Below are 13,228 nucleotides of genomic sequence, written 5' to 3' on the forward strand. Positions count from 1 at the left end.
TTGTTTATATAAAATCCCGCTAATTGACCAAAATTCTCAATTTTCTGTAACCATACTTGTATTTGACTTCTGGGTTCTTCAATTATACACATGATATCATCCACGAAGGCCCGAATTTTAAAGTCTTGATTCCTAATTTTCAATCTTTTCAATCGATCGTCTTGCCTGACATTTCTGATTAGAATTTCAATTGCAAAAATTAAAATTAAAGGTGAGAGCGGACACCCTTGCCTCGTTCCTTTACTAATTTTTATTTCTTTCAATTGTTGTCCATTTATTAATATTCTAGCAGTTTGTTTGTTGTAGATTGATTCTAGCGCATTTTAAAAATAATAACCTAAGTCCAATTCTTTGCCCAATAATTTTAAAAAATTCCAATTTAGTTTATCAAAAGCTTTTTCAGCGTCTAAGGACATCAACACTACTTCTTTTTGGTGATGGAGCTCGTAGTATTCAATAACATCAATTATACATCTAATATTATCCTTTAAGTTTCTCTCTGGTAAAAAACCATTTTGTTCTATTCCAATCCATTCATTCAAAAAAAATTTAAATCTATTTGCCAATATAGCTGTAAAGATTTTGTAATCTGTATTCAAAAGAGAGATAGGCCTATAGTTACATACTTCTAATTCATCTCCTTTATCTTTAGGAATTGTTATTATATCAGCTTTGGTCCACGATTCAGGGATTTTTCTCTCCTTGAGAGCAGTATTCATTATCTTCATTAGCCAGGGTAGAAGTTCATCTTCCAAAATTCTATAAAAATATATAGGAAAGCCATCTGGCCCTGGTGCTTTGTTCGATTTCATTGTTTTCATCACCTTTCTAATTTCTTCTTGTGTTATTTCCTTATTTAATTCCTCTCTCTGGTAATCTGTGATTTTCTGAAGCTTTTGCTTACCTAAATATTCCACAATTCTTTCTGGATTAATATCATCTTCTTTATATAGGTTAAGATAAAACTCTTCAAATTCAGGAATGTCCTTGTCTTTCGTCAAAGTCATCTTTTCTTTCTTTCTTTCTTTTTGTAATTAATTGTTGCTGCTTTTTCTTTCTTATCTTCCGTGCTAGCCATACTCCCGGTTTGTTAGCATTCTCGAAATTGTGTTGTTTTATAAATTTCAATTGATTAGCTGTTTGTTCTATTTCCAAGCTTCTTTTGTTGTTTTGCAGGCATTTAATTTGATTTACTAAATTAATATTTGTTGGATTTTCTTTTAACTTTCTCTCAGTATTGTTCAGGTCTTCATTAATTTTACTTAATTTTTGAAATTTCACTCTGTTTTTCTCAATTTTTTGCTGGATAAGGTGACCTCTAATTACTGCCTTATAGGCATCCCAAATCACTTGTTCTGTAGTTTCCCCTATTGTATTTGTCTCAAAGTATTCTCTTGTCAATTTTTTATTTCTAATGATATCTTCCTCTTTTTTAAGCAAATTGTTATCTAGTCTCCATCTTTGCCTCACTTTCTTATGGTTAATTCTCAGAAGTAATGGACTATGATCTGATCTGTCTTGGGGTAAAATATTAATTTCCTCTACTTTTGTGCACAATGAATTAGAAAGCCAGATCATGTCGATTCTCGACCAAGTTCTATGCCTATGGGAGTAAAAAGTATAATCTTTTACTTCCAAATTGTTCATCCGCCAAATGTCTTTTAAATCAAACTCTTCTTTCAATTTCCTAAAGTTTTGTGGGAATAGTCTTATCTTTTCCGCTTTTTTATTTTTGGTCACCTTACTTGTATCCTTTTTCATCTCCATTATGCCATTGAAGTCCCCTAAAATGATTAAATGGTCAAAGTCCGACCCAGTAATTTTTGCTCTGAGTTCCTTCACAAATTTAGTTTGTGGTCCATTAGGGGCATAAATGTTACAGATAAGTATCTTTTGTTGTTCAATTATAATTTGCACTGCTAGCATTCTTCCTTCTTGGTCTTTGAATTGTAATGTCGCAGGAATATTGTCCTTTATATATAATACCACCCCTCTTTTTTTTTTGATATCTGAAGAAAAGAATTCTTTACCGAGAGATCTATTTATCAAATGAGAACATTGCCTTTGCGAAATGTGTGTTTCTTGTAATGCTATAACATCAAATTTTCCCTTTCTTAATTGTAACATTATTTCCTTCCTCTTACTTGGTGAATTTATACCGTTCACATTGTTAGAGTAAAATTTTAATTGTCTAGAAATGTTACCTCTATCCATGTCTAGCTTCTTCCACGTCATCTACTTCATGTGTTCCTCTTCCTTCTTCCATTTTCTCTTCATCCTCCGACACAATCACTGGTTCCCTTTCCGCCTCACTTTCTTCCTCTTTCTCTTCTTCTTCTATATCTGATTGTTCTGGTGAAGCAGTCGGTGTTCCATCTTTATTTCCTTTTATCTCTTTTAGAGACTGAAGCCTAGCTCGTTTAGGTTCTTTCCTTTTGGTGGACGAGGGCGGAGAGGTTTCAGGAGGGTTATTTTTTCTCTCTCTCATTAATTTCTGGTAAAAATCTTTGGCCTTGTCTACATTGGTAAGCCAAAATTTCTCTCCGTACCACGTTACCATCACTCCCTCATTTCTTTCCCACCTAAATCTTATTTTCTGTCTTTTGAGTTCGTCCGTAAGAAAAAAGTATTTTTTCCTTTTATCCAAGGTGGACTGGGGAAATTCTTTTAGTACAATTATTTTCTTGCCTTTATAACTAATAGAATTTCTGTTATTATTTATCAAAACTTCGTCTCGGACCCTTTTTTTAACAAAATTTATAATAGTATCACGTGTTGCCCGGTTTCTTCTCGAGAAATTTGTTTGAATTCTGAATACTCTGTCAACTTCATTTTCTACATAGTTTTCCTCTCTCTGGAGTAGATCTGCTATCATTTTTATTATGATTTTCCTTATGTTTTCTCCTGATCCTTCCTGTATATTATGAAATCTCAATTGAAAATCCTTTTCATTTAATTCTATTTTCTCCTGTAGTTTTTCAATTTTAGTATTTTTATCCTCCAGCCCATCAACTCTCTTTTGAAGTTTGGAGTGTAGTTTAGAAATTTTTGGATTATCAGATTTCAAATCATTTATGTCTTTATGAGTTTTTGCCATTTCCATTTTCAGAAGACCAATCTCCTCCTTAATCTCTCTCTTCATTTCCAACATCTCTTGACACATTTCTCTTTGTTGTAAAGAATGCTTGTCTAATTTCATTTGGGACTCTTTCTGATATTCTGTTTGCTGCTCTGCCAGTTTCTGGATCTCCCGCAAGATATCTTTAAGATTTACTTCCTCTGCTTGAGAGGCTCTTCTACCAAGACCCTTGTATTCTCTAATGTCCTTTTCAAATTTTTGTTTTGCTCCCGCCATTTTTTGTTTTATTTAAGGGAATTCTTTCCCCTAAATATTAAATTTAATTGAAAATAGTTAATAATATTTTTTAATTTAAAACAAATTTAAGTTCAGTTGTTAATTTTATATTATTATTATTTTTATAATTTAATGATAATTATGTCGCATCATTTGATGTATGATTATCTAATTACAGTATTTTGTATTTTTTCCCCACCATCTATTCCTTTATAAATAATTTGCTCACAGTTCTAGTTATCTGGTAAATTAGGATATGTTATTTTGCACTTCTATTGCTAACAAATGAACTGGCTAATTCTCTAATAAAATCAAATTAATAGCCTTGGATCCAATCTATCAGTCTTTTCCCAAGTTCCCTTTTTCTCTTTATTCTTTAAGTTTCACTTATTCGATATTTTCTAGTCCTTCCGTCCATGTAACTGTCTCCTTTTATTGTATTTATCCCCTCAATATGTTCTCTTCTGTGGCAGGACCTTTATCTTTCTCCCGCAGAGCTGCTCCCACCGCGCTGCAGTCCTTTTCTTTTTTATTTGGTTTAATTTAGTAAGTTAATTTAATAGGTTTCCAAATAACCTGATACCACTTACATTCAGAGATTCTCTGTTAGTGGGGAATGTCTTCTTCTACGTTCTTTTTCTATAGTTCCCGATCTTCAGTCCTCCACAGTATCCCACAAAACTTCCTCCAAAATCACAGTCCAAATCAGTAAGTTGTGGTTTGCCCACGGACTCTAAAGGCTGGTACACCACTTTGAGCTTCCGTTGCTGTAAACTCCTTCGCCCTGTGATACTTTCTGACCTTCTTGCTCTCCGTAGCTTTCCAGACTTTAGAATGTTTACACGAAGGCGCTCTAGTGATAACAAGATACCACTCAAGGTTAGTAAAATGGCCTTCTTGTCCTTTCGGGTTTCCAGTTTGATTTCTGGCTTTATTTATATCTCCCACTTCCTTTCCATTTCCAAGTTTGATATAATTTTGGTGCTGCTGATAACACTCGGTTAGCTTGAGTTTTGAAGGGAAAGCCCAGTGAAGATCTTGGGATAATCCCAGCTATTCTTTCTTTCTTTCTTATTTTACAATCAAAAGAAAGATTTATACGTTCTCCTCGGTTTCCCTGAGGGTCGGATCTACGGTGCAACGATGCGACGATGTTATAAATAGTCAGTTAGTTCATTTGTCTTTGGAGCCTTAATGTTGTAATTGTAATTCTCTGATTTTCTTTAAAGTTACAGATTCTTCATTTTGAACCTTTAGGCAGCGAATAGTATTATAAAAAGTACTACTCACAGTTCCCTTTTCAGTTCTTAAGTCTTCTCTTTGAGACGCTTTTAAAAAAGAGCTGGGCTGGCAGTTAGTGCGAGCTTTGCGCCCACTGCCGTTATCACGATCTGCGCTCCCTCAGCAACCGGACCCGTTCCCCTTGGATCTACACCCAAGGGTCGGATCTACGGTGCTCTCCGGGCCTTGCGTCCCTTCTCACTTCAATCCGTGAGAAGAGGGGAGTCCAAGACTCTACCCGATCGCATTGATAACGGAGGCTTGCCAAGAGCCCTTAGCAAGTCCGTCCTGCCGCCATGAGAGCTCAACCGGAAGTCCTCAACTTTAATAATTTACTTTAGATACTACCTTGCACACTGATAATTTCTCCAGTCTATCAATGTTACCTGTAGATACATTTTTAATTAAAACCACAGATTTTTCTTTATTGATTTTAAATCCTGAAATGTTGCATACTTATTGATAGTCTCCATTAAATTTTGGGTGCTCCTTATTGGGTCTCCTAAAAAAGCACACCATATCACCCGCTTAAGCCTTCATTTTAAATTCATGCCCTTTTTTCACTCCTTTTGATGCAGTTATCTTCTCTCATTCTAATGTTTAATATTTCTAGCATTCAAATGAACAGTGAAGGTGACAGGGGGCAATATTTTCTTGTCCCTTTTGTACTTCTATAGGATTTGACAATTAACCATTTATTCTTAATTTAGCTCTTGAGTAAATAGTGCTTACAACCCTCTAAAATTGCTGACCAACTCCATAGTGACCTAGTACATTTCCCATAAATTCCCAGCAGACATTATCAAAAGCTTTCTCTGTATCTAAAAGCAGCAACACAATATCTCTATTAGGGTCTTGTTCTGCAACCTCTAATATATTTAACACCATCCTCAGGTTCCAATTTAACTGTCTGCCTGGAAGAAAACCAAATTGATCTCTGTGTAGTATTTTTTACTAAGATTTGTTTCAATCTGTTTACTAAAATATCTGCAAATAATTTATAATCACAATTTACTAACGATATGGGTCTGAAATTCTTAACTTGCCCCATATTGCTGTCCTGCTTAGGTGTAAGAACTATAATGGGTTATTAATAAACCTCTTGCTATTGCTTTCTCTACATCCCAGGCAACCTTTTTGCTGTGTCCTCCTTTAAATTCTCTCTTGAATAGTTTTGTATTCCTTCTTTAATCTTCTCCTTATTTCTGGAGTCTTTCAGTATATAGTCATTTATTCTCCACAGCTTTCTCTCCCATTGTTCTCCTTTTAACTTTAAAAGGATATAATAACTAGCTTTCCCTGGCCACACGTTGCTGTGGCTGATGGGAATCATTTGTTGGCCAGGTGGAATAGCAGTGAATAGCCTTGCCGTTTTCTGGAGTAGCTGGAGTAGCACCCTCAATCAAAAAGCCACTTTGAAGCCTGGCTACTTCCTTTGTAGGGGAATCATTGTTTGGCCAGATTGAATTGCACTGAATACTCTTGCAGCTTAAAAACCTGGCCACTTTCTACATAGGGCATCCTTGCTAGGCCAGGTTGAATGGGATGGAATAGCTTCAAAGCCTAGGGATTTTTCATCTAAGGGAAATCTTGGTTAGCCATGTTGAAAAGCACTGAATAGCCTTGCTGCTTGCAAGCCCGGCCACTTTCTACCTTGTGGAATCCTTGGTTGGCGAGTTTGAATAGCAATTAATAGTCTCGGTGTGACAGGTATGAATGCTGCAATTAGGCACCTTGATTAGCATTTAATGGCCTTGCAGCTTCAAAGCCTGGCTGCTTCCTGACTGGGGGAATCCTTTGTTGGGAAGTGTTAGCTGGCCATGATTGTTTCCTTTCTGGAATTCCCAATTTCCCTGCTTTCAGAGTGTTGCTCTTTATTTACTGTCCTGGTTTTAGAGATTATATTGTTCTGTATTATTACACTACCGTAATTATTTCATATTATATTTATAATCTTATATTATCTGCTTAGAAGTGGATTATATGAGGCCCCTTCTACACAGCTGTACAAAATCCACACTGAAGTGGATTATATGGCAGTGTGGACTCAAGATAATCCAGTTCAAAGCAGATAATATAAGATTATAAATGGGTAATGTAGCTGTGTGGAAGGACCTTGAGATTACACTGCCATATAATCTAGTTCAAATAAGATAATCTGTATTGTATAGGCAGTGTGGATCAGGCCTACTCTGCCTGTGCCCTGGGTGCCATTTTGGCTGAGGGAGTTGCTAGGATACAAAGGGGGGTGGGGCCTAAAGGCAGCCGGGGGGGGGGGCGGCTAAAGGCAGCAGAGCCTACTTTTCTAACTGGCAGATAATGGGAGAAAGGCTCTTCCTCATCCTCTGTAATTTGGACTATTTTTCTAGGGTTTTTTGATTGAAAGACATATTTTGGATGACTATATCTTTTGTGGCCAGATTTGGTGTGATTGGGTTCAGTGGTTTTGATGTTTACTCCATAGTAAAATGAACATTACATTTTTATATAGAGAGGAGAATAATAATAATAATAATAATAATAATAATAATAATAATAAACAACTTTATTTCAATTCTGCCCTATCTCCCCGAGGGGACTCAGGGTGGATTTCAACAAACAACAGCATACATTCACTGCCTTCAAAAAAACAGATAAATATTGGCATACAATCCCAACAAGTCCCCCATATGAATACAGTGTTATTCATATAAACCTAATATCAATGAATTGAGTATAACACGAATAACCTAAACCAATATAGTTAGACAGACTACAGAACTGGATTATGATCTGAAAACACCCTGGGTAGTAATTCCACATTTTCAGTTTTTATTATCAACTCTTTTGTTGCAAAGATATAATCAGTTCTATGCCAAAGGAAGTTATAAGAATATTCTCTTCTGTCTAGATAATGTAACCTCCATATGTCATATCGTTCCCAATGTTGTAATTCTCCGATCAGTGAACCTGGGAGTCTCCCTTCCTTTATGTCCTTTTTTTTGTTTTACAATTTTGATCTAGTTTTGGATCCATTACACAATTAGAGATAATTTCTTTCTCCCATATTCCACCAGAATACTTGATAAGTTTTTATCAATTTTTTTTGTTTTTGTTTTCCATTAGGGGCATAAATTCCCACTAGTAAAACCTGCTTATGCTGAATCCTCACTTTAACTATTAGAATCCTGCCCTCCTGGTCTTCATATACTTTCTCCAGCTTCAGATCTCTTTTTATGAAGGAATGTTATGAATTGTGGGAGTTTAAGTCCAAAACACCTATATGGCCCTAGTTTGTCCAAGCTTGATGTAGACTCTACTCCCACTGCTACTGTGGGATGAAGACAGGCAGCAAAGCCACCCCAGGCCTGGTTCACAGTATTGCTCCTCATGTGGAAGAGCTCGTTCACTGCCATAATCATCATTGAATTTTATATGAGGTTTCTGATAGATTAAGGAACAAAGATACCAATGGTTTGGAGAAACAACGTAAAGGTTTTATTATAGGAACTCCATTCTAAGATTGGAAAGTTACTCAGGGTGTTGATCTGAAGTAGCTTCATTTTGTGAAAGAGGAGACTGCTGGGGAAAGAAGAGGTGGAAAAATGTCCCTAAGAGTATCAGTTTACATCACAGATTGACCAGGATAGGTAGATAAGAGGGGAAGACACTGGGTGACTCAGATTATCAAACACTATTAGTACTGCCTACTTGGAGACATTTTTGACTTTTTAATGCTAAACCTTGTTACACTTGGTACAGTTTTATAATGCTTGAAATTTGTTCACAGGATCCTGTCAACATGTAGTGTAAGCCACAAGTGGAAGAGTTCAGAAAAGTAAATGTCTGGTCTACAACTCTCAAAAACATGCAGGCTGAGAAATTCTGAAAGCTGTTTTCAAGGAAAAAAAATCTAACCATACCTCCAGACCAATTAAGAGTGTATATTTTGCACAAAGATGGCCTCTGTTTGGTTCAAGCTTTGATTTTTCATTCAAAGAGACAAAATAGCAAGATAAAGCAAAGACTGGCTGTAGTTCAGTTGGAATGCCAGATCAGTCTAGCTATGATGCCATAGGCAATGGAGGCAGGAAGAGAAAGACAGAAGGGGCAGCACCTCTACACTGCCAATAAAATCCAGATTATCTGCCTTGAACTGGATTATATGGCAGTGTAGACTCATATAATCCAGTTCAAAGTGGATAATGTGGATTATCTGAATTGATAATCTGGATTATATGGCATTGTAGAAGGGGCCTGAGGTATAGAAATAAGCTTCTCAGAGCTGGAAATTTTGTCAGTTCTGAGGGCCCTGGAAACTGCACCCATTAGCATGGTCTTTGTGCAACCTCACACATTACCATTATTGTGACATTACATTAACTGCTAAGAATATGTTCAAGGAAACCTGGGATTTGTAGTTTAGTATTGTTATCAACTAGTGCCTCACCAAACTACAGGATTTCATTGAATGCCATGATAGTTAAAGTGGAATCACAGCACTACAGGTTTTTAAAGAAGAAGGCTTTTAAGACCAATTCAGGGGGTTTTGTGGTTTTAACGTTGAATAGGCTTTAATGGTTTTTAACTAAACATTTTAATACTGTTTATATTTATTTCTGTTTTAATGTTTGCATATTTGTATATTTTAAATTGTATGCTAATGCTTTTGTTAAACCACCCTGCAGGAGTCCCCCACAGGAGAGATAAAGCAGGAAATAATAATAATAATAATAATAATAATAATAATAATAATAATAATAATATATGAAATCCAGCATGTCTATCTTATTTGCTGTGGCATACAATAATAATAATAATAATAATTTATTTGCATAGTGTGAAAGCACATTTTGAAGAGCATCTGCTAGTCAACGTAGACAATACTGGAAGAGATTATCAAATTTTACACTCTAGAAAATGGTAGCTTCCTTTTGAATTGATTTACTTCAGGGGAAAATTGCTGAACTAGTTAAATGTGTTTGTTCTTTTATTTGCTTCAAAACTTCAGGGTTATCATCACACCTGCCAGACCTCCTGTAATTACTTTGGAGAGTTTCTTTTTAGCCCAACAGTAAGATCTAATTCAGATATTATATGATAATAACATGACTGTATGGGAAAGGTCTGACAATACCAGAGAAATCCCCCCTGAGCCTGAGGTGTACATTGGGATATGTTAGCTTACTCTTTCAGTATAGTGAATTACAGCCTTCTTTCTATTTAATGCAGTTGGAGGATTGCGGATTCCCCAGATGCTGCTTTCATGATTACAAGGAAGCAATTAGTAATGGAATCTGAATTTGTATTCCTTGAGATGGAGGAATAAAAATTCAGGGAGAGTAAATTTGATGTGTTGCATTTAGGAAGACAGTGCACCTAGAACAATACTGCTAAAATGTGTATACATTACAATAACAACTAACTTTCTTTCATAGTATACTGTAATTTGTCTTTAAAAGCTTTCAATTTTCATTACTTTTTGGCAATTTTTTTAAAGCAAGTATGTGACTTAGACAATTATATATTCATATGCTATAGTGTTGTTTCAGTCTAAGTCTAATTGGAATTCGTTCTATTAATTAAAACTGTCTGGTGGTTTGAAAAAGGCAAGATACATAAAACAATTAACACAGCAATCCTGAGTACACTTTCCTGGGATTAGACCTCATTGAGCTCAATAGGATTTACTTCTGAGTAGATATGTGTAGGGATACATTGTAATTGTGTTGAAAGAGGCCCTTACTTGAATGAATAATATGTTATGGACAAAAGCTGGCATACATTACTTTTCCTTTCTGGGAACTATTTGGGTTTCTCATTGCTACTTTTGCCACTTGCTATATATGGCTCTGCCATCTTGTACACTGTACTCTGTTGCCACAATCTGTCAAGGGAGATATGGAAACTTTTTTTTTCTAATGAAGCTAGTTGAAATAACTTTTCCCTTTTCTCTCCCCATCCTCTTTTCCTTTTGTATTATGCCTTATTTAGATTGAAAGCTTGAATGAGGGACTGACAGTCTCTTTTGAATAAAGAGCAAGATAGATTTTTTCCAGTAAAAAATAAAGATGAGCTATCATATTCATTCTCATTATTTTTTCTTTAAAGTAGATGGAGATGTAATTTCTATTTTCCACCATTAAAACTTCACACAGCTAACTGACTAAATCCAACATTAATCCTTTCATGGGAATAAAAAAAGATGTAAATATTTGCATTTTACCTTTCATCTGAAGAGTTCAGGGTGGTGCACAAATAAAATGAATAGAAACACAAGAATGGCTCTTTACTGACTTTGCTATTTCTCCACATTCACATGACCAAGTGGTCAAGATCCTCACTGCAAAATGGGAGAATAGGTGTATGTACACCAGGCATGGGTAAACTTTGGCCCTCCAGGTGTTTTGAACTTCAAACCCCACAGTTCCTAACAGCCAGTAGGCTGCTAGAAATTTTGGAAGTTGAAGTCAAAAACATATGGAGGGCTGAAGTTTGCCGATGCCTGAGACACACAGTACCTGTTTAGAGGAACATTACCAGCATTTCTAAGCATTTCTAATATATCTGACTTTAACGTGACTACTTCCCCCCACATTCAAAAGCAACAGAATTTATAAAATTGTCTCAAAAAGTCTAATAATTAGGCTGAAGGACTAGTTTATTTATTCAACCAAAGATGGCACACATATTTATATTAAAACAATTTATACAGTTACAATGTTAGATAGTATGACAATTAAAACAATACAACATTACCATAATAAAATTAATCTAAAATAGTTTTAATGGACAATAAAAATATAAAATAATGATACAATTCTTTAATTACTTGAAAATGAGCAAAGCTAGTAAGCTGTCAGAAATGTTTCCGATCATAACAAAACTCATGCCTATCAGAGCATAACTTCTTAAAACATGAGATATATGCAACTACATAATTGTGTATTTTTGTCTACAATGTGATATTGTTCAAAATATTATTGCAAATTTCTCCAATAATAGTGATGCATTTGTGTCAGCTTTGAACCCACTCCTCAAATTCACTTTTAAAATACAGATCCAGTGACTAATACTGTCTTCCACTTCACCTATGCAAATAAAGTGTCATCCTTGAAAGCTTCCTTTCACCCTAAGTGAAAATAAGTGAAAGTCTGAGGATGCCAAATTGAGTCTGTAAGGTGAATATCACATCACACATCATTTCAATTGTGCAAGAAAACTGTGACTTTGCCAAAGAAGTGTGGGCACGTGCATTATCGTAGTGTAAAAGGATTACATTCAGCTGGTGTGGGTGTCTTTTCATATGGATGGCTTCTCAAAATTTCTGGGGTGATGCAGTGTTTACACTGAGGATGAGATCTGGGCATACCTGTATGACTCAGAGACCAAGAATGGAAACCAAAGACAATCAAAAGCCAGTGCACAGCACATAAATCTATGATAAATGTCTTGTTGGTTGACAAGGAGATTTTGCTTGATTTGTCTGAACATGGGACGACAATGATCAGCAACCACTGTGTTGCATCACTTCAGAAACTTCAAGAATCATCTTTTAAAAAAGGTGAAAGAGGGTTTGTAAGGGCATGGACTGGCCCTAAATAACCTATGGATCCATCCTCTCCACATGTAATGCCTTGGCACACCGTTATAAGGCAGGTGCAGTCAATAAAAATTGGGGGTTGGGGAGGCGAATCATTTCTAAACTGTTTCTAAAATATCGTAAGTGGTCCATATCATAACTATAACAATATAACAAAATTCTCATTATTTTTTGTTAAGTAATTGCTAGGTATGTACAATCCATTAAAAATCGTTCAAAAGTCATTACAAAACTGGGGCGTGCTGGTGTTTAATTGCTAAAATATTTCTAAAGTATAGTTATCGAAAATTTTCTTACCATAACTATAGTAACAAAATTTCATTCCTTTTTCATTATAGTAATTGTACATAATTACTATAATTGGGGAAACTTCAGGGGCTTCTTTCTCCCTCCCTTCTACAGCTATTGGGGTGAAACATGCTACAATAGTAGAACACATTTACTACCATTAGCCCAGCAAATTTCAGAATGTTGAACTTATCCATGGATTCTTGGGAAATTTGCAATTATTTTATAAACAACATTTTTCTTTTTAAAAAAACTATACGAGCTATCTCCTTGAATTTTCTATCCAATGACACAACGTAACAGAGGATCATTCCCCCAACTTTCAGAAATATTCATACATCTACTGATTTTAGGCATTTTTTTAAAAAAATTAAGAGAAACATTTTTCTTTTCAAAAAGCCACAACAGCTATCTCACTGAATGTCTCCCATATTAACCAATAAAAATTTATATAAATTCTACATTTCATAGAATTCTTGAGTAGGAGTGGACCCTAAGGACCATCTAGTCCAACCCCTTTCTTCCAGGAAGAAGGGCACAAGAAAAACTCTCCTGACAGATGGCCACCCAGCCTCTAAACTGATATGCTTCCCCCATTAGGTTGGAAGGACCCCCGAGTGAAGCACAGAGATTTACTTACTAGAAGTATCACTCAGTCTCAGTCCTCTTCTTTGCAGATTCAACAACTTAAAAAAAAAACTACAAGAGCTATTTTCCTGAAT

This window comes from Anolis carolinensis, chromosome 3 (assembly GCF_035594765.1).
Source record: "Anolis carolinensis isolate JA03-04 chromosome 3, rAnoCar3.1.pri, whole genome shotgun sequence".
Lineage (NCBI taxonomy): Eukaryota > Metazoa > Chordata > Lepidosauria > Squamata > Dactyloidae > Anolis > Anolis carolinensis.